The sequence below is a fragment of the Borostomias antarcticus genome (genome assembly GCF_949987555.1).
Source record: "Borostomias antarcticus genome assembly, contig: scaffold_72, whole genome shotgun sequence".
Taxonomy (NCBI): Eukaryota; Metazoa; Chordata; class Actinopteri; order Stomiiformes; family Stomiidae; genus Borostomias; species Borostomias antarcticus.
In genome coordinates this window covers 186476-213448 of record NW_028175989.1, presented here as the reverse complement: position 1 = coordinate 213448, position 26973 = coordinate 186476, and the positions used below count along the sequence as shown (strand labels likewise).

Genomic DNA, 26973 nt, shown 5'->3' with positions numbered 1-26973 from the left:
GAGATCACTTTGGTGTAGTTCGGAGGCATGTAGAAGAAATTTAAAATCCAGCACGAGCCAGTATATCCATGTAATGGCGGTGGTGGGGGCACTTAGAATGCAGTTTCTAAAAATCTATTTTCTGCCGCGAAACGGTTGTTTTCATCAATCTGTCTTCATGAATCGCTAGTTGTGCTTACATAGAGCATAGGCCTGTGGTGGTATTTCACATGCCTCTGTAATATGATCTTCCTCACTTGCTCCAGCACGCATGCGCACAGCGTGCTGGAGCAACGATTGCGTGCTGTGCGAGGAAGCTATTTCGTTTCGAAAGACGTTTCTAAAGATCATATTACAGAGGCATGTGAAAAACCACCACAGGCCTATGCTCTATGTAAGCACAACTAGCGATGAATCCGGATTCCAAGCCCACACCAGCAGCCACGCCCAACACTACCATCCCCACGGGTCCATCTCATAATCTCATAATAATAAGAACAGTAAAGGATTTCCCTGCAACTATTCGAACCCGTCCCCCTGGGTGAGGAACGGTGCTGATATGGAGAGAGTCAGTCCTAACCCTGATCTTATCAATGAAATTTGATCTGAAACTTCAAAACGTTATGAATGACAGTTAGCTTTACCCGTCCAGTGATTGGTCAGATAAACTGTCCTGTAATGTCCCTGCTTCAGCTCTAATGAATATGTCTCGACTGTAACCTGAGGATTCACCTGTACAGAATAACTCTGCTTAACACACTTGACCACTATTGGCATGACCACTCCCTACAACCTGTGGATGAAAGGATGTGATTAGGGTGTGGTGTGAGTGAACTGTGTGAAAGTGTCCCGTCTTCCACCCGAGGTAGCGCTGTCCGTCCCCTCGAGGTGCTGCACGTGATCACTCGCGTCCAGAGTAAACCGGAAGGCCTTCTCCAACTCCATCTGTGGTACAGGAAACAAAAAGGAACTATCACAGTATCAGACGTTCTACAAGGTATATTGGTTATAATGCCCTGATGGAAGATGAAAATAAAGGATTAATTATCATGAAACACTGTCAGACTTTGGCTTGTCGGCTCAGGATCTACGCTCTTACTAAGACCCTAACACTCATTTCTGTCCCTTTCAGCAGAGCTACAGTCATTGAACAGTGGCACATATTGGGATATTTCAGAGAATGCCCCAAAATGCGTTCTTCACCCCGAGTTTGCCCTCATGCCTAAGACGCATGATTCTTTAGCTCAAGGGCTCTGTTCGAACAACACTGCCATCGTTGTCCCTGACTTTTGGAGTGTTAGGCCACTGATGTTATTTGATGATTGTCTACGTCCTGAGTCCCTGAGAGTGTCTCAACCTGAGTGTCATGACCTGTGGTGGTTCTAATCATCAGAGGGCGGTGGTTCAACCACCTTGCATTGGCAAACGATGTTCAAAGCGTCTGGCCAAGGCACACCCTCCTGGTGATACTTGGTGAGCCTCTCCTTGATGACGCGATTCATGCGTTCTGTCTGACCACTGCTCTGGGGATGATAGGGACAGTGGAGTGATGGTATCAATCTGATAAGGTGGAGACGTTTGGACTGGTGACAGATGTTTTGGACTGGGTTCTTGATTTCGGGCCGCATTCTTGGCTGCTTGGTCCGCCAAAGCGTTCCCTCGGCTGTCAGCGGTGTCACCACGCGTGTGGCCCTTGACCTTCAGCACCGTCACTTCTTGTGGGAGGCGGATCGCCTCAATCAGTTCTCCATCGATGGTGAAGGCTGTCCACGGCTGCACCTCTTTTGCCAGGGGCACACTGTAGAAGCCTTGTGCCATGTCTATGACGGTGAACCATTTGTGCTCTGGTTTTAGGGCACTGAAGATGGTCGATGGGTCCGCCACTAGGGGCGCCAATTTGTCCACATACTCGTTTGCCACTCTATAGTCCACACAGAGGCGCCATTCTCCCGAAGGTTTCAAGACTGGCCACGCCGGGCTGTTGGAGGCGCTGCGGGCTTTCTTCAGGACCCCCCGTTCTTCAAAGATTTTGAGGAGTGGTTTGACCCCTTCAACTGCTCGGGGAGAGAGTGGATATTGACGAGTGCATGGTGGCGGCCTGCCTGTGTACTGTAGGTGACCGGGTCCATTTTCAGAAGTCCACAATCATTTTTGTCTTTTGCCCATATGGGATGCTGGGTTAGGTCTGGTTTAGTCACTCGTCTCAGTTTTGTGAGTCAGATCTTTCCCCCTTGGAATTCAAGAGATGAGTTAATTTGAGTCAGGACGTCAAGTCCTAAGAGAGGATCTCCTACGAGCCCCACCCAGATTGATGTTTGGAACTTGTGTTGTAACCGGAGGGGGCCTTTGACCCTAGGGAAGGATGTTTCCCCATTGGAGCGGGAGTCAAGAGAGATTCTGGAGGTGGGGGCCGAGTAGCCCCCCCCCCCCCCGAAGCAGAGCCAGAGACTGATGGGTGTGTGTGAGCTGCCGACAGAGAGAGGATATCCCTGCCGTTGGGCTAAAGAAGAGAGGTAGCCTACCGCTCAGTGAGCGGATGAGAATGAAATAATAAAAGTTTTGGCCCTTTATTTGTTGGGACCAAATTGTGTGTCTACGCACCGGGTCTCGGGTCCGGTTTCAACACTTCTGGACAGCTCCTACACCGCTCAGTTTGTCAATGACACTCAAGTCGAGAATAGATAGCTGTATATGTGCAGTTGAAAAACTGCTGGACGTCTGTTCTACACCACTCGGATTCTGTCCTAAAACACGCGAGCTGAGAATTAGTCAGTTGTCTATTGGGCACCTGCTCTACCACTCGGATTCTGTCCTAAAACACGCGAGCTGAGAATTAGTCAGGTGTCTATTGGGCACCTGCTCTACCACTCGGATTCTGTCCTAAAACACGCGAGCTGAGAATTAGTCAGGTGTCTATGTGCACATATAATTGGAGCTCATTAGAATGCATTCATAAATTATTGCAGGTATACCTTTATTGTTATAAATATGTCTAGACATTTAATCATAGTTTAATGTGTTGGAGGCTATGTGTGTGGTTTATTAGATTGGTTCTTTCTTGAGAGACAGAGCACTCACCGCCCGTTGTATGGCTCTGAATGGCTCGAAACCCAGGTCAGTTCAGGCAAGGCGTCCCCCCTCTCTGGTCTGTGTTCGGCTGGTATTCGGGTTGTGCTTGGCTCTGTCTTCATCCGGGTCTCACGGCACCAAATTGTTGGCTTTCGGCTCTGTCTTCAATCCGGATCACGGCACCAAATTGTTGGCTTTTGGCGTTTTTCTTCTTCTGTTGCTCTGCGTTGTGTATTTTTTTTGTAAGCCTTGAGTTGCAGCACCATCTAATTATGAACCACGATGTTAATAGCTTTCTTGTTGTGATAGTCTTTGATGAAATCACCCAACACGGGATTGGAAGCGGCGACAGATGGTAGATTTATTGTACAAAGATACAATCACATGGAACACTGGGATGTTTCCCTAGTCTCTGTCTCTCCCTGCTTCTCTGCTGGCTGCGGCTGTGGAGTGAAGTCAAGGCCTTAGACTTCCCTCCCCACATGGTGTTATCAGCGGGCCTGCCTGCTGGGAGCACCGAATCTGTCCGTCTGAGTTGCCTACCGTTTCCAAATCAAAGTCTCAAGGTTTGGTCGAGACGTTAAATAGTGCTCTCTCGGCCCACCCCCCATGCCTAGGCCTGCCCGTTTAGGTGAAGCTAGATTGGTGGAGGAGTGACCATACAGATGTGTCGCCTGTCACCCTAACATGATATCTTAATCACCATTGGTTGTCAGCCTAGGTTGTGTCTGTTTATAGTGTCCCATAGAGATGTGTCATTAATACCCCAGAGGAGAGGCCCCCCCTGTGGCTTAAGTGTGACCTCTTGACACCCACTACCCTGAACGGCCACAGCAGCATCAGCTGTCTCCTTCTATCCCTTCCACTGCACATCCCAGACTGTTTACATGAGCACAAAAACACACAAACAAGCATTACATTGACTTTAAGACTCTGTTACCTATATTCTTCAACGTGCCTGAACGGGATACCGGTGTCTGGTGTTGCAGTAATAGCTGTCACTTTAACTCGGTCGCTTCCGGGTCGGATGTTAGTTTGTTTTGATTGACTTGCTGTTCTGTGTCATCATCATCATCAACAAAGCCTGCCAGGCGCACACACACACACACACACACACACACACACACACACACACACACACACACACACACACACACACAGCCAAGGATGCCAAGGCAAGTTCGAGTACCGCCACGTGAACTTGGCAAACAGACAACCCGAGGCTGAGCTCAAAATGGATGCTGTTTAAAATCTAGCTCATGATTCGTTTTAGACACCAACAGCAGTCATCGGTCATGATTTCTGTCTGATCTACCCCTGCACTGCCCTTGATAAGAATCACCCACTGACGACAATGCAGCTATATTCAGTCCCTCCAGAAAAACGCGATTATGCGATCGCATAATTCATTGCATAATCAGGCAAAAGGCGCAATTTATGCAAGGGTCACATCATTTTAGAAAGAGCGCATTTTCACCGCGATAATCACTGAACTCAACGCAAAAAACGTGGAATATATGGGGCTCGCTTGATTTCATACTTCCCGCATTTTTCTGCTTCAAGTTGTAATGTTTTTCACCTCGTTTGTAGGGTTGCCACCTTCAATGGGGAAAAGATAAGGGACACCTTGCCAGCATCCCCATGCTCACGGAACACAAATCAAGCAGGGGTCTGGGGGTCCTCCCCCATGAGATTATGAGGGTCAGACATCTCATTTCCTGCATTCTAGTGAATTGCACCAATTTCTGTTTAATATATCAAGTTCAAAGTCCTCTGCTATTCTCATCATGAATTAAGGAAATAAATAGCCAATAAGTGTAGGCTAAAGCACAGCTGCATCGATTATATTAAGATCAAATCAATAAACATCAGATCATAGACATGGGCAAAATGTTTGGTCTGATAAACTTGGAAATAGCAAATGACCTGGACGACCACAGAGACCAGACATCGGGGGTTGTTTATAAGTTCCAATGCTGCCTTTTAAGGCTGCCTTCAATCATGACGCCGGTCTATACCGTCTACCTGGTCTAGGCGCTCTCGCATAGGCTATGGTTTTGTTATTTCTCCTATCATTCCAAGCATGTGAAGACGTAGTGTAGGCTATATGCATTAGTGTGGGGTGTGCACGAAAATACAGGACAGGTTCTTGCATTTTTCGCATATTCTCGCAATATTCTCAAGTTCCCGCAACTTCAGAAAATCCCAGCATTTTCAACGCATAAAATCACATAAAAACCCTGCATATTCCAATCAAGGATTTTTGCCTGAATAATCAAGGATTTTTGCCTGCATAATCAAGGATTTTTGCCTGCATAATCAAGGATTTTTGCCTGCATAATCAAGGATTTTTGCCCGTGTTTTTCTGGAGGGTTAGGGTTAGGGACTGCACTTTTATAGCGCTTTTTATCCAAAACATAAGAATGTAACTTGACCCGCGGTATTCTAACAGGCGCTTTACGGCATTCCGCACCACCGCTCGCCTGCCCATAGGGGCGCAGTAATACCACTCATTGACCCATTGCTGTAGCTCATCTCGCACATTAGATGAGCCTACCGTTCTCAAACTCCTTGTTCTCTGTCTGGTTGTAATTTAATTATTACGAACAAAGCCTATCTATTTACAGTTTCTATCTCTGTAACTGTCGCCGGGTCTATATCTGTTAACTGTCGGGACAAGTAGAAGTTTAATACAGTAGGCTAACTGAGTGTTCTCATATGGAACATGGCATCAGGACGAGTAAGATGGCTAATGGAGATGACCAGAGATGTGTTTGAAATGGTTCACTCACTCCCTATTCCCTATTACCATGGATGTATTGAGTGCGACTCATAGTGAACTACATGGGGAATGATTTAACAGTTTTGGGACACTACATGGAATGTCACTGCGTAAGATATTCATGACCGAACAAGCAGACGCGCCGATCACTGATGGCAGCAGGTTGAAATATCAGGTAGTATTCAGGTTCCATGTTTAGTTGAATGATAAATCCCATATAAATGGTTGTAATTCTAATGATGTGCAAGTGTGATTTTGTCAACTTTAGTGCTGTCTGCTAATAGCAGGCTGTGAAGCTGCACGATAAGACCGTGATGGCAAGTTAGCTCACAACAGCAGCTTCATAATATTAACGGTAGCTGTCAGTGGCTAAAAAGCAGATAGCTAACTTTACAACGATGATTCCTGTAGCTATTTTGATTTTGATGCTATAAGTTCAACTTCTGTTTCTCGGGCAGGAACGGAGACAAACTTTCATTAGCAGCAAAGCAGCTAGAGGAATGATCTTAACATTAGCTAACTGCTTTAGCTACTGATAGCTACCGTCTTCTTCACTTCTCCTTCGGTAAAACATGACACCGTTGTGTTGTGGTATTGTGGAGGGCTTAGGCAGAAGCAGGAAGAGAAACCACTTTTGCCCCATATAAGTAAAATAATGGTCTCATAAGCATTTTTCGATTGTAAAATTGTGTTCACTTGTTTTAGTTTGCAAACATACGATAACAACGATGCACTCGTTGGAACTGGGACACTTTCTTTGGAAGCCTTTTTCTCAAAATCACAGTTCAGTGATGTTTAGTGACAGTTCAATATGATGTATCTTGCTTAATATTTGGAGTACAAAGACAATATTGTGATGTCTTTAGAATGCTAAGAACCTCTTTCCAACAGTAAATGAAACTCAAAATGTGTTTGAGTGAATGTGACTGAAAATGTTCACTAATATGAGTCACAAATGGTGAAAAACTTTCATTTTGTTTACCATTGTTTTGGGAAATTTGATTTAATAAATGACATTTTTTTGTAAGGCAACCTCACTTTTTCATTGCTTAACTATAACATATACTCTTACCAGCTTGTCAAAACAATGCTATTTACTGCTTTTTATAAAGAAATACAATGATTATTATGCAGAATTGAGTTCAGCCTTTTGGCCCGGCCCTCCACAATATTTTCAGTTTCTCATGTGGCCCCATGGAAAAAATAATTGCCCACCCCTGATCTACAGTCTACCTCTGGCTGAGTTTATGGTTACAACCATTCATCTCTTACACATGGGCCTATACAATACTTGCACAATCTACTTTGGACGTTAAATCCATCCATCTAACAATCAAACTAGCGAATTCAATCCAACACCTGTGGCCGGTCATGGCAAAGCACCCGCTAACGCAGACTACCCCCCTCCCCACGATCCAGGGCTAGGAAACCGGTTCATCCAGTTTATTTGAATATAAAAGAATTTGGGGGTGGGTTACAATAGTCTAGTCCAGGTTCGCTGGCGAGTGACGAGCTAGTCAGATGGCGCATGCATGTGTGGACATTGTAGGCCGATTCTGTAAAACCTAAAGAATAAAAGTAGGCTACGTTCAACATTCATTGGAGTGGTCCAGTTGGATAGGCTAGTCTAATCTAAATAAATTGAGGACCTGTATTTTCAGTGTTTGCTGGTAGCGAATGCCACAGACAGACAGGGAGGAAATCTATTAGTTTCATTGTTTCATTGTTTGTGCTCTGTATGCACAAGATAGTTAATGTTCGGATATAATTGGCAGTAGGGCGGGGAAAAACCCTATCAAAGGCCAAGATTAGAAGGGATTTGAAGATATAATTGGTCATTTTAAATGGGCCTACTTTATCTTTTGATGCCTATTTGAACGGACTGCATCGATCAATGCAATGACTGTCCATGTTTTTCAGTTTTACCCTTTTCATCAATAAAACATCATTTTTACAACCATGTCTCATTGATTGGGAAGGCATTTAGAGCTGCCGGTCTATTAGCCTACATTCGGACTCAGAGGATGACATAACTGTTTATTGAGAAACAATTGATAGGCAGGCTGGGCTATACAAAGAAATACCACAATGCATGTAGTCTAGATATATTACATCATAGTTAGGCTATAGCCTACACTTTATGGTAGACTGCCCTCTCGCTCGCTAAGCAGGCTACATTGTGGCTGTTTTGTTCATCGCAGAAGCCTATAGCCTAGGCTACACATTAAAAAAATGTTTTTTTTATATAGGCCTAGAAGGAATCAGAATATGTGGAAATTTAATTTTAGCCTATTTTAATACAATTCAAATTCTGCTTAGAGGGAATTATTTTCAACGGACATTATGACCTGAGCATAATTAATAATTATCTAAGTTAATATAGGCCTATGAGAACGCAACGCTTTTTACGGTAGGCTAGGCCTATGCGTCTTGTGATTGTACTGTAGCCTAGGCTACAACTTAAGGCTTGCCCTATTGAATTCCTTTTATAGCCGACTAGGCTACTCATTATTATCGAATTATCTAGTTGATATATGAATAAAACAATAAGCCGTTTTAATGGCTATGGGCTACTAGTTGTAGGCTGTACACGAGTTGATGCGCTCTGCTCTTACGCACGGTTGAGGCGGCAGCTCAAATACACTTCGCACATATCCTCTGCACCTTGGCAGTGCAACTGCCACAGACAGCTATGGTGCACTTCATGCATTGGTAGACAGTTCTGTTCTTGCTGCAGCTTGTCTTCACCATGCAGGTATTTTGAGGGGGGTATTCTTCTGTGGACACTGCGAGGGGCGCCGCCAGTGGCTATTTGGACGCCAGAGCGCGCAGCTCTTCAGCCAACTGGAGGATGTCGCGTCTGGGGAGGCTCTGCGTCTCTCCACCAGTCCCCAGCGAGTCCAAGCCCCCCCATTGAATAATACTTATTTATAATAGCCTACATAGCGCGAAACTGTGCATATAATAGGCTGTAGCCCGCGCGAAACTGCGCATTCCCTATAGCCGTTCATTGAACGGCTGGCGGCCGGTATAAATAAATAAAAACATACACGATATTTTCTTATTTGAATGATTTTGAATATATATATATTCAAGATCATTCAAATAACAAAATATTGTGTATATTGTGCATGTGAACGCACTCACTGTCAAACCTGCCGCTATCTATGCACAAGATAGTTAATGTCCGGATATGATTGGCAATGAGTGATCTTTACTCATGGCGACTATGTCAATTTTGTATGGATCCACAAGTCGATCAAGCTTATTTTTTCTTTGTATCGTGCTGAAGCCATATAGTCTACTGCGTTCCGACTTGGCTACATTAGCTGGTGCCCCGTCTTCAAATTTACTTCCGGGGTTTATGAGTAGCCTACCAGTTGAATGCGTTCCAGAATCAAAACGCAAAACCCTCACGTTCACCACATCTTTACTAACAAATATATTTACAATACTGTTATTTTGCGCATTTGACCTAACAGCCACCACGTCTTGACCCGACGTCAGTTACCGAGATAGATAGGCTACTGTAGGCCTAGATATAGGTGTTCGTAATAATTAAATTACATCCAGATGGAGAAAACATGTGTTTGAGAACAAGGTAATAATAACAATTAAACGTTATTTGTATAGCACCTTATACAGATAAATTCAGCTCAAAGTGCTTTACAACAGAGCATTTAAATTAAAGAATGTGAAACTTAATGATGCTTCATTTCGTAGACTATAGGAGAAAAACACTGAGCCCAGCCTGCTAAATCTACTCAAAGACGCCACCTGGCGGTGGTGCATCACTAAAACGAAATAACACCCGTCTGAAAAAAAGACATTTCTAACTTCCCACATCTGTACCACTAGAGGGCAGGATAAAATGTCAGTTGTTTGATGGAGACTTGGGCGTTGGAAGAGACTTTTGACAGGCTTTTGGAAGTGACTTTTGAATGACAAATACATTTTTCCAAAGGTCCCAGAGCCACTACATTAGGTGAGTGTTATGTAAGAGAGAGCTTCACCAATTTTGGTGCTTCTGTGGCATTTCATACATTTTCACAATTAGAGGGCAGCATACATTTGCAATGGGAATTGGAGATGATTGTGCAGTGTTCACTGTGCAGTCTAGGTCGCAGGCCTCGCAGAACTGTACCGCATTTTGCAATATTCTTGCAGTGAGTCAATTCCAAAGGATCATTTCTGCAATATTCTTGCATCCTTGAAACCTGGACCCTCAGATTAAAAGTCTGATGCTCTACCGACTGAGCTATCCGGGCCCTCACAGTCTAGTCGGGATCAGGCCCTTTCCACGACGTCCAGAAAAGATCTAGTTTCTAATCAAAGAAAAAGGCACAGACCAGGATATTGCTCTTTATATTACCAAAGAGCCTATCAGAAGCTCTGTCCTCGGCTGCTGCTCAGTGAAGGGAGCCCTAGCTCTAGTGACAAAGATACAGTCTCTGCATTGGCCGGGAATCGAACCCGGCCCTCCCGCGCGGGGGCCAGGGATTCTTTAGCTAAAACTCCATAAACCGTTTCCCATGCATTCTCAATGGTACTGCTAAATCACTACGGATGTAATATACTTTTGGCCACAACATTGGCGTCTATAGGCTTGTGGCGCTGTTCCAGGTTTTCCTTTTACGCTGCCGGAAATCTCATTGAAGAAGAAGACGAATATTTTCCCTTTCAACAACAACAATATAGCTGAATCCCAATCTGAGTGCGCAAACCGCACTTGCGGCCCCTCGCACTTGTGGCCTGAGGCCTGAGCACTTAATTGACGTCAGCTGGAAGGGCCAGAGGGTGCAGGGCCGTGAATTAAATGGGACAGCACTCCCAGTTTCGCTCAATGCCCCTCCCACTTCGTTTTCATTGGCTGCCGCGTTCCTCAGATGCAGAGGCTGCTCTGACGCTCCCTTCAGCTCTGTAAATTGACCGATTGACGTCTGTTTTAATTTAATAATAATTAAAAAATTAGGTTGGGTGGGATATGTTTGCAGCATGTGGATTTCAAGATAAATGTAGTGTTATCTGCAAATGTCATCATTTATGTGTGATGCACTCGGATCATGACTCGGATGCACTCAAACCCTAACCCTAACCCTAACCCTAACCCGTGTCACATGAGACGCGGTGGGCTGTGGGTATTTTCTGCTCCTAAATCCGTGAAATTGCGGACTTTCGGTAAGTGCGGTTACAGTGCGCAAAATGGCGGTGTGGCGCACTTGTGGACCTAGCAATTCCGTTTTGGAACTACCCTGAGCCCTTGTGGACTTAGCGGGAACGCGCATGTAAGGCCACAAGGCCGCGAGTGCTCTGCACTTTCGCCTAAGTGCGCGATTTGGGATTCAGCTTATGGCTACTACGGTACAGTCGCAAGTTGGCTTGCACATAGACCGTGGTCCAGGGCGATATCCTACGTATAGGACTGCTCACTGCTGCCGCCCATGTCGGGGATGATGCATTACATCTTAAATGGTGTTGAGAGACTTTAAGATGTAATGCATCATCCCCGACATGGGCTGCAGCAGTGAGTAGGCTAAACAAAGCAGAGAGCGCCGATTCGCCGGTAGAAGAAGACAGTCGATGCGCTGTGGATATAAAACATTTAAGTGTACAAATGTGCCCTTTATTTGAAAGGTGGGGGACTACAAACTGTAGCGCCTTAGGAGAAAAGGCTTTCATCTTTCCAACGATGTGTTTACTTTGGTGAGTAACGAAACGGTTTTGTCTGTAGAGTCGGACGACCGGGCCGATGAAGCGCTTTCATAGGCAAATTGCATTGAGAGTAACAGGGCGTTATACGTAGGATATCACCCTGGACCAGATCTAGCTTGCACAGAGGAGTTTAACGTCGTTGTTACAGTGGTGAGTCTCGTAATTAGTAATTTTAATCATGTTGACATGATCAAATCTCGTTTTAGACATGACACTCATTCATGATAATGTGTAGTTTCAAGTGCTAGTAAGTTACAGCTCCATTAGTGGTAGTGTTGCTGTGTTTTTCAATGGGAAACGTAGCCAGCTACATGAGCTAACGTTATACAGTTAGATAGACTTGCATAGAGTAGCATAAGTTAACGCCGTTATTACATCGTTGACTCATGAAAAGTGTACTTTTAATCATGTTGACATGATCCAATCTTGTTAAGACATGACACTCAGCCACGACCATGTTATGTTTCATATTCTAGTGTGGATCACAGATTCACTCGACCCGCACAGTTGGTGTATCGTTACCAATAATGTGGAATGATAATCTGGTTGTCTAGTTTGAAACTACTCGATATTGGGTATGCTACTTTGCTCCTGTAAATGGGTAGGCTACTTTGCTCCTGTAAATGGGTAGGCTACTTTGCTCCTGTAAATGGGTATGCTACTTTGCTCCTGTAAATGGGTAGGCTACTTTGCTCCTGTAAATGGGTAGGCTACTTTGCTAGTTACAGCAGTCTTGTTGTGTCTGTGTAGTCATAAGGTGATGGCATAGGCCTACAAGGCTTAGAGCTAAGCCTAGAGCATATAAGTAGTAGCTCTACTCCTTTTCTGTAATGGTTACATGTAATCTAGTTATAGTATGCCTTACTGTACACTCAATTTATTCAAATTTGTACTAAAGTGATGATTATGACACTTAAGTTTAAATTCCACAAATATAACAGTATGTTTTGTTGTTCTCGTTTACAGAAGTCATCAACATGTCCCAAAAGCATAGTGTAATCTTCCCGGGGAAGGGGACTGTTTGCTTCCGGAAGGGGCCCTTGGGCTTTTTGCGGCAGGAGCCTTCAGAAGAGGCAAGAAAAATTAAAAATGACCGCTCATTACAAGACAGGTCAGCGCCAGTCAAAGAAGATGTGGTCAGGGTGAATGCCAGGACTGTGGTTTTTAACAGAGGAGGGGATTACACAAACCGGAGTGAAGTGCTTGGGGAGTATATCCTCCAGTTTGGTAAATACAAGGGCAAATCCTTCAGATGGCTGTTGGAGAACGATGTGGGGTACACAGTGTACCTGATCAAGACTGTCCAGAAGGAGAGACACTGGTGTCTTTGTGGCAGAAGGACACTTCAAGGACAGTCTTGTCTCCTTTGAGGAGTATGCCCTCAGTTTCGAGGAGATAAGGTCTCTCCTCAAATATGAAGTTGAGCGGTCCACTGCTCCACCATGGCTTTCAGAAGAGGACAACCTGGTTGGCTTTGGTGTCAGAGCGAAAGACACCTGGAAAGAAGTTTGGGACAGCAGGGCTGATGGATTTGCTACCTTCATCATGCGCCAGAAGTGTGCAGCTGGAACCAAAATGCACAGGTTGCAAAAATACCTGTTAGACCAGCAGACCAAATCCCTGAACCCCCCCACTCTTCTGACTGCCACACCTCTGTCTCAATCTACAGGTATGTCAGTGTCAAACACCCTTATAAGAAAAACATTTATCCTAATGTAATGTGCTAGTCATAGTGATGTCTGTGTTTTATTTTACAGATGATGACGAGGAGCTTGACAGGGCAATGTTAAGTATTTCTCCCTCCAAATTTATCCAGGGTGAGTTAATTGAAAAATATTTTGTTACTTTTCCTGGTCACTGTGTTTTTGCAAATGATCATGATCAACAGTGAGAATGTTATTTTCATGTCCTCAGATTGACCAGGAGCTGCAGTCACAGGAGCCCCAGCTGTGTCTACAGGCCGAGGTTCATCTCCATCAGAGTGGTGGAAGAGTTCTGAGACACAGAACGCCTCCACCATGACTGAAGGCTTCTTACACTGGTTTATTGTTTTGGCCGTGTTCTGGCCTTGTTCTGATGTCCAATTTTGTTCTTGTGTTCTACTAACAAAAGCAAATGGACTGTTATGTCCAATGCATCATGAATTATCCGGAGGCTAAGGTAAGTCATATGAATTTTCTATAGGAGTTGCATTCAGCAACCCTTTTTGCATGCATTTTAGATTAAGACTAATTAAGACTACTAACATTTAGTTCACTGCATGCTATATACTGTGTGAAATGTTGTTTTGTAATGTCACTTGACTTCCCCTGCTGTGTAAAAAATATTCTTCCCTAAAACCCCCAATTTGAGGAGATGGGGACATGACAATCAGGTTAGGAGAGTGACTATTACATACATCTAGTCATATGAGGAGATGGGGACATGACAATCAGGTTAGGAAAGTGACTATTACATACATCTAGTAATATGGTGGAGAGTGACTCAGTATGTTTTCTTTTACAGTAAGGAGCAAACCCACTGCCACTCAATCAAGGCCTTCTGAAGTCATTTCCTCTTTTACAGTAAGGAGCAAACCCACTGCCACTCAATCAAGGCCTTCTGAAGTCATTTCCGCTGTAGCGTCTGGTCTCCTCCCATGGTGAATATCTCCAAATGCACATAGTTCTTCCACCCTCATTCACCACCTAATGTTGTAAATGTCTATTCATAATTTCAACAGGTCCATCTGCAAGTGTGAAGCACCCAGCTCTTGTGAAGCATCCACCCATTCCAAAACAGCTACTGGCTTTGTGTCCGCAGTCTACAGTGAGGCAGGAAGTCCCCCAAAGTATGCATTTTTATCAAGTATTATTTCACTGATTGCTGTCGTAGATGTATGGGTGACCCTGGTCAATGCTATGCTGATGTAACAGGTCTCAGTGGAGCTGGCAGCCAGACCACAGCTGCAGCAGCTACTGCGTCTGCAGGGAAGACAGTGCCTGCATTCCTCTCCGGTAAATAGAGAATTATAATTGTATTATTTATTTGTTGTTGCCAATACGGTAGCTGTCCTCATGAACATGTCATCTATTACATTTCCTTTCTATAGATTCGGCACAATCTGAACCTCATGCTGAAGGATGCAGCTCAGGGACTAGTACTTCTCTTACTGGTAAATATGAAATTGGTTCAAATGTGTAAGATTTCTTCCTGTTTTAATAGGGATTTCTGATTCTTAAAATAATAATTTGTATTCTCAGAGCCTCTCTCCTCTCATGAGCTGTCAGCAGTGCCCAGTACACCTCTGCCATCACGTATAGAGGCAACTCAAAGTAAGTGTATTAATATTGTGTCTCTGTGTCTGCCCATGTGAGGCAGAGAAGTGTCACAAACACAGTGGTATACCTATGACTCAAAATATTGTTTATTATATTCCATCCATTACCAGGCAGTTCAAGCCACCCCAGCTGTCCTCCTCCCCAACTTCCCGGCTATGACCATGATGTGAGCCAGTGGACCTGTTCACAGCAGCAGAAGATATGGATGAAGACGGAGTTGGAATCCATGGGTCTATGGCCGGGCTCTCCTCCTGTGAGCAATCCCATGAAGATGGTGTCATTGTGGCACCTCCCTCCTCAGCCTGAGTTGATAGACAACATCTCGGATCTTCCATCACCGAAATACTTTCACCAACCCCTAATTGAACATCAGCCCAGAGAAGCTACAGGAGAGACAGCATCTATGGCACGCTTTAACAGAGGGGAGTGAGACTGTTAGTGTGCCAGTTGTTACCTTGTCTCCAGCTGTTGTGAATCCATGTGAACCTGCTGCAGCCACACCTTTAAATGAGGACGCCATCGAGAACATTGTGCTGGGCATCATGGAGAGGCAGCAGCAGCAACAACAACAACAACAGCCAGAAGGACGCAAGAAACAAACAAAGACATGTCTTTCCTGTTGTCAGCTAAAGTCCATGTTTGAAAATGACGGCTCCTCCATCCATTTCTTCTACCAGCAGGGCACTGTCCATTATTTTTACTGCTCCAGTAAGGTTTTTAAAGCCTATGGTCCTGAGGGTCTCACAAACCCCAAAATGCCATTTAAAGACTTTGTGGGGACCAAAAAAAAGTTTCAGCAAGAACTGGAGGACACAAAGAAGAGGGTGGAGGAGAGAGGGCAGAAAAAGAGGAAGAGGTCTGACACCCTGCAGCACACAGGTCGTTTGTGCCGTTTTTGTCACATGGCATTAAAGCAGGGCCCAAACAGTCCTCATGTCCACACAGGCTTCCCTGGTGTTGCAGGGAAGTACATTTACTGCCCAGCTAAGGTCTTCTCCTTGTACAATGACCAGGGCATGGACAAGGAAATGACCTGGAAAGACTTTAAGGAGTCTGTTTTTTACCTCAAGGAAAAACAGAGATGGGAGGTGGAAAAGGGGAAATGATTGGTGTGGGCGATACGTCTTCCTTGTAAATAGTTACATTTTCAATGTGTGTTTTCCTATGTTGGCTTCCTTATGTGGGTGTGTGTTCAATTCAATTTTGTAATAGTATTTATCATTACCATGTGTGTGTTTGGATGTGTACATTTTTTTAGAGCCTAATAAATGTGTACTTTTATTGATGTGTCATGTGTCTACTGTATGCACTGTTTTGTTCAAAGTAAAACATACTGTACAGATGGCATTGACAATGACTGTCTTGATATTCACCTGACTTACAATGCAGATTTGAGAACTGCAGAAAATAGGATCAGAAGATCAAACAAAAAGGTATAATAGTTAACAATGAACTGATCTGGTTGTTCTTCATAGTGCAATAATATAGCATATGATTTATATATAATACCACAGAATCCAGATTGAGTGTTATTATATCTGTGAGAATATTAATATGATATCTCCCTGATGGGAGATCATACCCTGGTCTCCAAGCAAAGAAGAAAAAGTGCACTGTGCTGATTGGGTGAAGAGGATGATCAATAGTGCCCACCTTTGCCATCACTTATGGTAAAGACAGTTCAAAGTAAGTGCAAGCATAGTGTCTGTGTGTGCTCGTGTGAGGCAGAGAAGTAAGTCACAAACACAGTGGTATAACTATGACTTAATATATCTATTATTTTCTGTCCAGGTCAGCCATTACCACGCAGTTAAAATATCTATCTATTCAAATATCTACCATAATCAATATTAATTTTTTCACAATTCACAATTTCAAAGCACACCAACAACTGGAAACGTTTAGGGAAGTTTATAAGAAATGCACAGAATGATGTACCGGTATTTTTCAGAAATAATGAATGAAGGAATTATTAACTTAATGAACAAATGAATGAATTGATGTAGTGTATCCTCTGTGAAAGCATAAACAGTTAGGCCACAACAAAGAACACTCAGAGGAAAAGATGTGGCAAGTGTGACAAGTTTTAATTTCTTAACCCCTTTCACATTCAGACAGATGGTTGGGTATACATAAGAAGTCAAGGAGATCAGCATCATTGATATATTCAGACAGATGGTTGGGTATACATAAGAAGTCAAGGATATCAGATGGTTGGGTATACATAAGAAGTCAAGGAGATCAGCATCATTGATATATTCAGACAGATGGTTGGGTATACATAAGAAGTCAAGGAGATCAGCATCATTGATATATTCAGACAGATGGTTGGGTATACATAAGAAGTCAAGGATATCAGATGGTTGGGTATACATAAGAAGTCAAGGAGATCAGATGGTTGGGTATACATAAGAAGACAGATGGTTGGGTATACATAAGAAGACAGATGGTTGGGTATACATAAGAAGTCAAGGAGATCAGCATCATTGATATATTGCAATCACTATTGACCGGGAATAGAACCCCGGTCTCCCACATCCTCCACTTCGAATGCATGATATATACTGCAATCTGATTGGCTGTCAGTCTGTTCCAACTATCCCCGACCGGCCCCCGCGTGGGAGTCCAATTGTTCTGACCATTACTCTACTTGTGCAGTGGAAATCGGCTGGTCGATTTTGGTGTCCTGGGACTACTGCCTCTTGTATTGCCAACAGAGAGATGCAGGCCAACATTGTCGGGAGTAAGGGAGTAAGGGAGGGAGGGATTGATAACCCGACAAACGCTATACTAGCTGCGCGGCTTCCAGCCACGCCAAAAAATACATGGGACGTTACAGACACAGCGCTTCCCCAAACATACTACTATCTCTGGCTCCCCCTGGTGTAGACTTAAATGAATTACACGAGCCTGCCTACTGTTCTCTCTCACTTCTCCCTAGTGGAATATACTCTCCTTCACATAAAACCCTTCCTGCCTATCACACCTCTACCACCATCTGGTGGAGAATTGAAGGGATTACATTTCCTTGGTAATTGCTTAAACCTGTCTGTTACCAAATTTCCAGTGTCTGAACAGGGATACATGGTTTACTACAAATGAAATTAAACTGAACTTTTACAGTGTATCTCAAATATCCAGTGTATTTCATGACCTTACAGTGATATAGATTCACATATTGCTTTGGCGTGTTGTATCAAACGTGATTTATAAAAATGTTCTACAATACTTTATAAAAACTTCAACCTTTCCTCCCTCCCTCGGTCGCCACGGCGATGGGAATGTCCTCAAGGTCAAACCGGACCAATCCAGGATGGCTGAGACAACATTACATTACATTACATTACAGTCATTTAGCAGACGCTTTTATCCAAAGCGACTAACAATAATTGCATCTAACTTAGGAAGAACCAATGTACTACTACTTGCCAGAACTCACAAGTGCATCTTCTTTCTAAAACAAGTGACTAAGAGCATCATCTAGTGCTGAAGGCAAAGTGCAAGAATCACAAGCTTCTCTAAACTCTCTCTAAAGGCTGTGAAGGGCTGTGAAGGGCCGGCTTAGACCCGGTGATCTCCGGTCTCTCTGGAGCTCATACCCGTGATCTCCGGTCTCTCTGGAGCTCATAGCCCTGATCTCCGGTCTCTCTGGAGCTCATAGGAGCTCATACCCGTGATCTCCGGTCTCTCTGGAGCTCATAGGAGCTATACCCATGATCTCCGGTCTCTCTGGAGCTCATAGGAGCTCATACCCGTGATCTCCGGTCTCTCTGGAGCTCATAGGAGCTATACCCATGATCTCCGGTCTCTCTGGAGCTCATAGGAGCTATACCCATGATCTCCGGTCTCTCTGGAGCTCATAGGAGCTCATAGCCCTGATCTAGTCAGTCTGTACCCATGACTACAGATCTGCACCAAGTTAACTAAACTCACAGTAGTGATGGTTGTTGAACCTTATGCCTATCCACTCCTGTTAGCTGTGCTAGTTGACACAGGAGACAAGATAATAAAATATACATTTAGTGATTCATATGAAAAATAAAATAAGACAGTGAGGGAGAGTGAGGGGCGTCTCTCAGAAAGAGGGAGAATGTGTCATAACGTTGAGAGAGAGAAAGAGAGAGAGAGAGAGAGAGAGAGACCGTCACTAAAAGATATTACGCAGGTTACAAAGGAGAGGTAGATCTAATGAGGCAGTTCTAGATTTGAGAGTCTAAGATTTTACATCGATTCAGTTTTGGAACTTTCAACATAAATTGTCACAAAACAATTCAATCTCCTTCAAGAGCTGCTCAAAGTGTCTCAGCTGATGTGTGAACCCGCCTTCACAGCATTCTAACAATGGTGGGTCAGGGTGAGGGTTAAGGGGCGATCTTACAGTGAAGTCTGAGTAGCTGATGGCCTCGCTGGGCTTCTGCTCACTGTTGAACGCATGCAGGGGGGGAGGGCTCTGGCTGCTGGTACTGCCCTCTACTGGCCTGGCCTCCACTTGGTACTGTGGGACAACGAGAGGGAATGCAGGGTGGAGTATAGCACCATTATGTTAACTTGTGAGTTTTTATTTTTAAAATATATTTTTAGGGCATTTCTGCTTTGTGATAATGTGGACTACAACAGAATGACAAATACATGAATAAGATGAGCTTCATTGCTAGAACGATGACCATTTCAGTTAAATTTCAAATGTCCATGACTTTTCCAGAACTGCATTATGCAGTATATGATCATTCCTGGACTCGGACCACTTTGTTATAACTATGCATTTCTGATCCTTGATGACGCAGCCTGGTGGTGGGACTGAGGCCGAGAGCGGCGGAGCGGGAGATGGAGGGCTGGTCCAGGTGGGGGCGTGGAGACGGCCAGGGAAAGCCAGGGGGAAACGGGAGTCGCGGCGTGGGAGCCGGCAAGGAGGAGACATGGCGTAGAATCCAGAGGGTGTGAGGACAACGGTGGAACCTTGCAGGAGTAAAACAGGAGAGAAAAAAAACACAGGCGAGTGAGTCTACAGAGGGGAAAAAACAGGAATTTTTACAATTAGTAATTACAATAGACTAAGCTAGTAGGTTACTGTGGTTCAGGCCGTACCATGTAATGGGCTAGGAACGTCTGAGCCCCGAGCGACGGTTCCAGCGTCCTCTTGTAGAGGCTCAGCTAACAGGCAACAGGTGCGTTGGGTTGTTAACTGACTGCAGCTGCTGCCAAGCGGAGCCAGCCTCTCTGGCGGGGGGTGGAGTCCGTGCCTCTGGGTAGTGCGTCTCGCTAGCCACGCCCAGAGCGACTTGACTGGACCCGAAGTACGAGCCGGGCCCACAACAAGAAATAGACGAAAGAGCAGAACCTTTGCACATCTGGAGCCGGTTGCACCAGTCATTACTAAGTGGTGACTAGGCCTAGTCATAGCCTAAGTGTTGTCTAACTCGAGATTTAGTCACTAAATTTAAATGGGCTGCACCACTCACGACTAGTTCCTAGTAACAACTAAATATTTACCCCACCCTGGGAGGTGGTGTAAGTGATCACTAGTGCGAGGAAGTAGCTAATACTAAGACAACGCCTAAATTGCCATGGTGCAACTGAAATTAGACACCAACTAATATCAATCAATCAAAGCTTTATTTATATAGCGCATTTCATACACAGAGGCAACACAATGCGCTTTACAGAGAACAAGGGAGGTGGGCATACGACCCAGCCCTACATATTCCAGAGGGAAGAAAAAAACCAGTATCACCCGGGGGCCAGAAAAGTGAGCTGTAAAAATTCTTCCCTGACCCCTCTCAACATCGAGCAAGCTCCTGGAGTATGGTTGTCTAACGGCTAAGAACATTTATAAAGCAATAAATTACATTAAATTACATTTTCAGAGTAAGAGAGGCTAAAAACATGATAGGAGAGACATGGCAAACACGGGTGTATGTCTGTGTGTGCGTGAATGTGCCTGGGCCCAGATAGAGGCAGAGGTAGGGAGGGGGTAGGAAAAGGATACAGACCCGGATTAGGGTGAGGGGAAGGGGATCTGAGCCCAGGACTGGTGTATGTCTGTGTGTGTGTGAGTGTGCCTGGGTCCAGGTAGAGGCAGGGGTCAGGGGTAGGGTGGGGGTATCATCAGTTTCTGGGGCTTTGTCACTGTGGAGTTGTTTGACTACCTCAGTGACCTCCTCCAGGGAAATTGACGATGACCCCCCTTCATCTTCCGGCTCTGCCTTGATCAGGTTCAGGAGTTCCACAAAGTGCTCCTTCCAACGCTCAACGACCTCCAAAGTTGAGGTCAGCTGTGTCCCATCCTTGCTGTATACAGCTTGGATGGTCCCCCGCTTTCCCTTCCTGAGGTGTCTGATGGTCTTCCAGAAACACCTTGGTGCCGACTGAATGTCCTTCTCCATGGTTTCTCAGAACTCCTTCCACACCCGCTGCTTTGCCTTGCATATTAAGTGGATCATCTCTGCACTGCATGGCAATATCATCTTGTTGCATGTTGTCTAGTATGTTTTTGCAGCCTTCGGAGGTATCATATTTGATTGGAATCATTTCTGAAGCACTTGATTGAGTCCTCCTTGATTTTTGTGCGTGAAGTTCTTCTCTCACCCTACAATTTGCCTCATGCTTCCAAAGGTCCCTTCTCACGAAGAAGGCATAGCAGTGTGGGCAGGGCAAATAACTACTGGGGTCCACATCACCCTCTGGCTGATGCCATGTAACAATTTCCCCCTCTCCCTTCTCAAGGACAGCAACATTATGCTGATAATCCCCTTTGTAACCCTGGCAACTTTACTCTTCTTAACGCCAACATTAGCATATCTCCTTGATGCTGCTGACGATTCTTCTTGGGCTCCACTGGGGTCTTGCAGGACGCACTCTAGAGCTCCATAGGGTTCACACTACCTGTTAAACTCTGATGATAATGATGGTTGATACTCACTTTCAGAGATCGAGTTTCCGTCAGTGTCATGATCGTCATCCTTGCAGGATTCACCCTTGGAAGTTTTTCCTAACACACTCTTGGGGTTCTTGCTTGGCGCACTCTTAGGCTCCTTAGGGGTCACACTAGGGGTCGCACAGAAATGAAAAAAGCATTCTGTCCCATTTTGGTTCACATAATTGGTCATAGTGTTCACCTTTTCAACGATGTATGCCAAAAAAGTACAAAATTCTACGTTGTAATCTTATATCAAAGTACATAATTTCTTACTTCCTGGAAACAGTAGGTCATGTGCAATGACAGGTACCTTAGATTTTAGGCCAATAATCTCACAACATCCACCCTGTCAATCAAAACTCAACTACTCTGCAGCCTCAAGTGTTGAATATCCCGCTCGCTCGATAACGTTCCAATGAAATTCATCTAAACATATGTCCCACCCTTGCAGCCCGTTTCAGGCGGAAATACGTCAAAGTACGGAAGAAAGATGTTCTCCAAACTTCCCTTTCGGTGTATCTTTAAGAACAGACATAAGGGTATAGATTTAATTATGCATCATAGATTAAATGTATTTACACAGCCTTTTTGTGCTGTATAAACATACAGTAGATTTATAATTTATAATAACACATTATGGTGGTGAATAAAAAGCGTGGTCAGAGCAGGATTCCTGGTGCCATTGTTGTTTTAGAACAAACAGCATGGATGAAGACGAACCAATATTCGTACAACACTGATATTTACAAGGTTGCATAGGCTACTACGTTGTCACCAAATTGGTCTCAGATAGATTTAATATGTCCCGATATAGGTCAGTATACTATTCTGGGCTCTTCCTTGGTATACCGCCCTGCCAGGGACCATTCATTGTTCCATAGACTTTTTTCCCTCGGTCTACATTACCGCATCTACAGACAATATTATTTCATGAATAACCAAAGTGAAGAAATAACCCCGAATAGTATACCGACCAGGACCCGGGCAAGGGCAGATGTAGCCTACTAACGTTTGCAAGTGCAGCGTAAATGGCGCCTTGGGCAGTACGCAGAAAGAGCGTGCATATTATACAACTGCTTGTGTGAATACTCGATTGTGATTGGCCAAGACGCATTCGAGAGGCATACATTATTTCTCCACAACGCCCGGTATATATATCTATATATATAATACGCCCGGCATCAAACATGTTCTAAATCAATGCACAGTTCAACTGACCCTAATAAGAGCCGTAGCATCCCAAACATGATATAGTGGTTGCTATATAAACTAACTAAATTATATGCTGCGACTTTATCGGAGTTCCCTGTCTAGCAGAGTCTGAGCCTGTCTGGTCCACTTCAGCCGAGTGCGCTTGCATCAAACAGATGTTTTGCACTTGACTGAAGCACATTCTCCTGCGATTACTCACGCAGTATTATTCTTTTGGGATTATTCTGTTTCCAAGACAGAGATAGAAATGCAGATATGTATGTGAAGAGCAACGGATCAATCAATCAATCAAAGCTTTATTTGTATAGCGCATTTCATACACAGAGGCAACACAATGCGCTTTACAGAGAACAAGGGAGGTGGGCATACGACCCACTCTCTACATATTCCAGAGGGAAGCAAAAAAACAGTAATCACCCGGGGGCCAGATAAGTGAGCTGTAAAAATTCTTCCCTGACCCCTCTCAACAAGGCGATCGAGCAAGCTCCAGGAGTATGTTTGTCTACCGGCTAAGAACATTTATAAAGCAATACATTGCATTAAATTACATTTCAGAGTGAGAGAGGCTAAAAGCATCATAGGAGAGAGAATATTCTACGGACATGCTACATCATCCACAGCAGACACAGGGGTATCTATCGGACTTCGGGAGGTCTGCTGGTGACAGTGGGGCATCCACTGGACCTGATTAGAAGATAGGAGGGAGAGAGAGAGGCACTAGGGAGAGGGAAGGCAGAGGGAAGGCAGAGCAGGGTTAATAGCACATAGAGCCATACAGACCACACAGATATTGAAACAGGCAACCTGGGGAAAGCTCCTGGAATATATTTGTCTAATGGCTAAGAACATTTAAAGAACAATAAAAAACATTCAATTAAATTTTCGGAGCAAGAAAGGCTAAGAGCATCAGGTCCAGGCCTAAGCCGGATGTGGACTGATGTGTGTCTGTGTGTACGTGTGTGTGTGTGTGTGTACTAAATACTACGATATCCACAGCTCCGCAGCTGACACTGGACCTGGTTAGAGGATAGGAGGGAGAGAGAGAGACACTAGGGGAGACAGAAAAACGGTTAGTAGCACACTGAGTCATTGAAGCAACACAACAGTCAGAACAAGCCTGTTTCAGGATAACCAGCTTCTGTACACTACTTGATATACATACATTGCATAGCAGGATAAATACCAATGTATACAGAGGATTCACAGGTAGGTTGGAGGCTGCCTTTCTGTGTCTCAAGGTCCTAGCTAGTGATTGAAGGCTAGGTCGAAAAGGTACGTCTTGAGGTCTCGCTTGAAGACGTCCGTTGTTTCGGCCCTTCTTAGGCACTCCGGTAGGGTGTTCCAGAGGTTGGGGGCATAGAAACTAAAAGCTGCCTCTCCATGTTTCTTGGTCCTGGCTTTTGGAACTGTTAAAAGTTCAGTGCCTGAGGATCTAAGTGGTCTGTTTGGCATGTACTTAACAAGCATGTCTGAAATATATTCTGGTGAGTGACTGTGGAGAGATTTATAGACTAGTAATAGTATTTTAAAGTCTATTCTAGAGTTGACTGGTAACCAGTGTAGTGATTTTAACGCTGGTGTGATGTGTGCCCTTCGTCTAGTCTTAGTGAGGACTCTTGCTGCAGCATTCTGTATTATTTGTAGCTTAGAGATTGCTTTCTTTGGTAGGCCTGATAGTAGAGCATTGCAGTAGTCCAGCCTGCTTGTGATGTGATTTGAACGGATGAGTTCTAATACCTTGTCCCTCACTTATAACGGCACATTCCGTCCTCACAATTCAACTCGCAATGAACTGAATGAATTGTAGCTACGACTGACAGTGATATCCACGACCTGGACAAAAGTTTTGGATTTGGGGACAATGAGGTGTCTGGCTATCATAAATAGTTAGTTCACAACTAGATTTGACAACTGGACGATTGATATGTTGCACTGCAAATATGCAGTATGTTACACTTCGCTCATGGCTAGCTAGCAGACTGCTTCCTGGGTCTAGACGAGTGATAACGTTAGATTTGGGTGGAGAGGGACTATAAAAGTTACTGGTTGCTATGGAAATTGTATAACTCTAACCATGAATGATCAACTTTTCAAAGCTTATATGAGCAATAAATGTATTTTGTTCTCAGAATTATCTTTTCTGTTGAAAGGCCGTTGTATAAGCGGGATAATGAACTTGGGGCGGGTCTTTGTGCTGTTTAAATGACCTTCGCGGAGGTCAATTGGTAAATTCACTACCTCCACGTCGGTCATTTAAACAGCACAAAGACCCGCCCCTCATTCATTATCCCTTACATAATTGAACACGGAATTGTCAGATTAAATTCTGAGGTCTATATAAGCGTTTTTGTGCAAAAACACCCCCATTGCGCTTTCATAGTATTTTCAAGTACGTCAATAACCACATATCAAATGTGGCGTGTTTTGCTTGTTGCATTTGATGCGTTCGTTGCGCTTGGCCCCCGTTATTGCTGCTTGTAGCTATATTTAGGGGCCAGGCAGCGTAGCTGCCAGAACCCTATTGTATTTGCCTATATTATTATTATTATTATTATTCCACTGAAGTCTGACTTCCCGTAGACAAAAAATCACCAAACTTTGCAAATAGCTCCAGTACTATACCCAAAGTCCTCAACCTGCATTGTAGGTCAATAAACCTGAAGGTGGCGCTACAGCAACAGTCTAAAGTTTAAAACTTTAAAAAATCATAACAAATCAGCCATAGGTGCTATCACTGTAAAACCACCATGTCAATGTAGTCCCAAGTGAGACAAAACTTTATACGCTCTGACCCTGCAGGAATTTTGAAGTCCATCATTCTGATTTTTTCATAAACTGTAAAACCTATCAAACCTATATCCTCCCACATTTTTTGTTCAATTGACACAAACATTGATATACTGTATCTTCAGACTGTCCTTACCAAATGATCCTCACAGATTTTTGAAATATGAAAAATTGAGCCCACAGCACATCAAAAAGTTTTACTGTAAACAGTTCTGTATACAGTTCCTATTAATTCTCGCCAAATCAATGTCTGATCATCCTCATAAAAGTGACAACATTGGCCACATATCCAAGATGTAGTGTGATTTTTTTCAGAATTTTATCTCAAAAATTGAATTAAAAAAAAAAGTTTAATTCTGTCCTCTGAAACCAACACTTTATACAGAGATAACTACATTACCCACAATCCAACGCAAGCTCCACGAATCGGAGACATCGCTGTTGGCAACCCTACCCAACCCCCGCTGAGGATTACAATGACTAAATCGATTGATTGGCAACTGACTGAGTACACGGCTCCTGAAGTTAATGTTCAATTATGAAGAAAAGCAAATAAAACCTGTAAAAATTAATAAACATATCTAATCCCTCATTTTTCAATCAATTAACACCAAACTTGCTACACTGGATCTTCAGACTGTAATTCACAAACTCATTGACCCGATTGTTGAATTAGCAAAATCAAGTTTACAATGCATCAAAATGTTTTACAAATGTTTTACGATACGATACGAATGTACAAAATGAACATTGGAATGTCAACTTTCTTGTTGTCTTCCTATTCTCTCGCTTATTGCTCCTAAACTTGTCGGAAATTGCCTGGCCCCGCCTCATCGCTGCGTAGCAGCTTTAATTTATTTTACAATTTCTTGGGCTAAACACATTCCTTCAATCACATCATCTGCATCTTTGCTTCACTGGTCTTCTGCTCCTTCTCAAAATCCTATTTTTGACACCTCGTCGCAAGGCGCTTGGACCCCATCATTGCTTGTTGTGGCTATTACATTACATTACAGTCATTTAGCTGACACTTTTATCCAAAGCGATTTACACTGATTGCATTTAATGCAGGAAAGTCAATGTACCCCCAGACCACAATAATTAATTAGAGTTAGGGAGTACAGAGATGTTTAGCATGACTGATTAGACCAGGAATTACGAGCTCATTAAGGTGAACCTGGGCGAGGCGCGGCCTG

General features: G+C 43.9%; 2 long non-coding RNA genes across 2 annotated transcripts; both read left to right on the top strand.

Annotated features, from left to right (window-relative positions):
* Positions 1-13064: 13064 nt before the first annotated feature.
* Positions 13065-13578, top strand: LOC311328946. The gene is made up of 3 exons (XR_014631256.1): positions 13065-13211; positions 13300-13359; positions 13457-13578. It is a non-coding gene; the product is annotated as an uncharacterized lncRNA (long non-coding RNA).
* Positions 13579-13967: 389 nt separating this feature from the next.
* LOC311328945 lies at positions 13968-15248 on the top strand. The gene is made up of 6 exons (XR_014631255.1): positions 13968-14106; positions 14265-14372; positions 14458-14538; positions 14634-14696; positions 14785-14856; positions 14973-15248. It is a non-coding gene; the product is annotated as an uncharacterized lncRNA (long non-coding RNA).
* Positions 15249-26973: the final 11725 nt, after the last annotated feature.